The sequence below is a fragment of the Bombus affinis genome, unplaced genomic scaffold (genome assembly GCF_024516045.1).
Source record: "Bombus affinis isolate iyBomAffi1 unplaced genomic scaffold, iyBomAffi1.2 ctg00001033.1, whole genome shotgun sequence".
NCBI lineage: Eukaryota > Metazoa > Arthropoda > Insecta > Hymenoptera > Apidae > Bombus > Bombus affinis.
The window spans coordinates 25,001-27,500 of record NW_026109514.1 but is presented as its reverse complement, the minus strand read 5'-3'; the positions used below and the strand labels follow the sequence as shown (position 1 = coordinate 27,500).

General features: G+C 49.6%; 1 non-coding gene and 1 pseudogene across 1 annotated transcript; both read left to right on the top strand.

Annotated features, from left to right (window-relative positions):
* The first annotated feature begins 152 nt into the window (after positions 1 to 152).
* On the top strand, positions 153 to 307 carry LOC126928514 (5.8S ribosomal RNA). Its single transcript, XR_007716730.1, has one exon. It is a non-coding gene; the product is annotated as a 5.8S ribosomal RNA (ribosomal RNA).
* Positions 308 to 2,347: 2,040 nt separating this feature from the next.
* Positions 2,348 to 2,500, top strand: part of LOC126928516 (large subunit ribosomal RNA) — a 2,928-nt pseudogene continuing 2,775 nt past the window's right edge.

Sequence of the window (2,500 nt, the reverse complement as noted above, 5' to 3'; positions counted from 1 at the left end):
ATTTCATTTTCGAACGTTTTCGTGTCGTCGATCTTCCGGCGACTTCTGCGCGTCCGATTCCCGTTGGTCGGTCGTGTCGGATCTCGGCTTCGCTCGAACCGAGTATTAAGAGTACATGGAGTACAAGAGTTTTAAAAAATATATGAAAAGATTACCCTGAACGGTGGATCACTTGGCTCGTGGGTCGATGAAGAACGCAGCTAATTGCGCGTCAACGTGTGAACTGCAGGACACATGAACATCGACATTTCGAACGCACATTGCGGTCCACGGATACAATTCCTGGACCACGCCTGGCTGAGGGTTGCTCACGTAAACCTAAGACTGCTTGCGTTGCGTGTCGTTCCTCTCTATCTGTCTCTCTCTGTCCCTTGGTGCCTTCGACAACCCGCCGTCGTTCTTACGATACGTAGAACGTTTCAGAGTCGGAGGAAGCGCACGAAGAAGGATACGAACAAGAGCGGACGCGAGAGAACGTACGCGACGTACGAGCGATTGTTGGACGCTCGTCGGCGTTCGTCGCGGTCGTGTCGAGACCGTGCAATTCGTACGCATGCTCGATATATAAACTATCGTGTTCACGGGAGACACTACGAAACTCTACCTCTGTCTCTCTCTGTCCCTTGGTGCCTTCGACAACCCGCCGTCGTTCTTACGATACGTAGAACGTTTCAGAGTCGGAGGAAGCGCACGAAGAAGGATACGAATAAGAGCGGAGAGAACCGTCACGGACCTGCGTGAGTGCTAGCGGCGTCGTGAGTCGTCCTTTCGTACGACCGCCCGCTTATGCACCGCTTCGTGTCGGTTATCGAATATATTATATATATATATATATATATATATATATACGTAGTGTTGTCCTCGTGACCGATTTTTTTTTCATATCAGCAGATTTGCATACGTTTGCAGGTTTTCGATGAGCACGATGTCCGCGCCCCCGACGTCGTCTTAAATGAATATTATTTTGGCGAGACTGAGAGAAAGCAAATATGGGAACTCGGTCGAGAGAGGAGAGAAGGAGAACAGCCTCAGATAAAAGTAAACTTGGTAACGGTGCGGAATTTTGCCGTACAACCGTCTTTTCTTAAGACGTTTTACTCGAATAGCCCCAGGGATCTAATGCCCACTCCGTCTCTTCGTGCGTAGAGATATACTCTGCGCGAGCGACTGACAACGACGAGGACCGTCGCATCGATGGGTCGTCGTTGCGTTTAACATACTCTGTGCTTGTAATTTATCCCCGAAAGAGAGCCGTAGATCCGGGAACGCACACGTGATTTCTTCGAGCGCTGATGACTTAGGGAGATGATCCCCAGGCGTTGCGCGGAGATCGGAGAGTACGCGTTACTTGTATCGGGACGAATTTTCCCCGTCGTTCGCGTATCTCTCTGCCCGCCGGCCCTGGCCCAAAGCCACGTTCGTCGGAAATCGTAGAAATCGTGTGCGAACTAGCGCGTGTCTATGATCGGCTACGGGTGTTTTACCAAGCTCGAGGTGTTGCGCAACGTTTCCGTACCTGACGAAGATGCGCACGAGAGTCCGTTACAAAGTCGTTGGATGGTCGTCGTCGTCATGCCAGAGAGAATCTCTGGACACGTACAGGAGAAGAGATCGTAGACGAGGAAGAAGACGATCCCCTTTGGCGAGGCTGGAGTGAAACTTTGATTTAATTAAAGACGAGGTATACACGCGCGTACGACGTGATAGTCGTGCGCGCGTGTGATTTTTTTTTAAGGCAATTCGGCGCTACAAGTACTCGAAAAACAGAGAGTGTTGGTCATCCCATGCCTTTTCGGCGTCTATCGCTGGACCGCGCATCCTAACGTCGACGGTCGTCCAGTCCCCGAACACACCACAGTGTACGTCTCGCTCGCTTTTCCACTTGCGTGCGTTCCCGTGCGTTTTCGTCGTCGTCGGTACAGAGCAAAGAAACTTTGCCGTTTCGATCTCTGTGCCGGCAGAAAACAAGGAACCGCTGGAATTTGTCGAGAGTAGAGAAACGGCTGTAAGAGACTGAGGACGGGCGTTAAAAATCACCGACGATCGTTTTAGGATGTCTGGCGTGAGTCTTAGCTCGAACATGATACGACGTACGAAGAAAAGGGCACTTTGGCGCGATGCTTAAAACGCTTCTCTGGAAGGAAAGAGTGTTCTCGTTCTATTCGAATTTTTATTTTTTTTTCTCTTTGAGGCGATTTTCGCATATAGAGATAAAAAAAATACCACCTTCTCTCGTACTGGAGTTTCATAGCTTTGTTCGAAGTGTTCGCGCATACACGGCACGAACGTGTTTTTTTTTTCTTTGAATAAAAAAATCACATTTTTGTCTCGTGTCGTGACGTTGAAGCGACCTCAGAGTAGGCGAGATTACCCGCTGAATTTAAGCATATTACTAAGCGGAGGAAAAGAAACTAACAAGGATTTCCTTAGTAGCGGCGAGCGAACAGGAATTAGCCCAGCACTGAATCCCGCGGTTCCGCCGTTGGGAAATGTAGTGTTC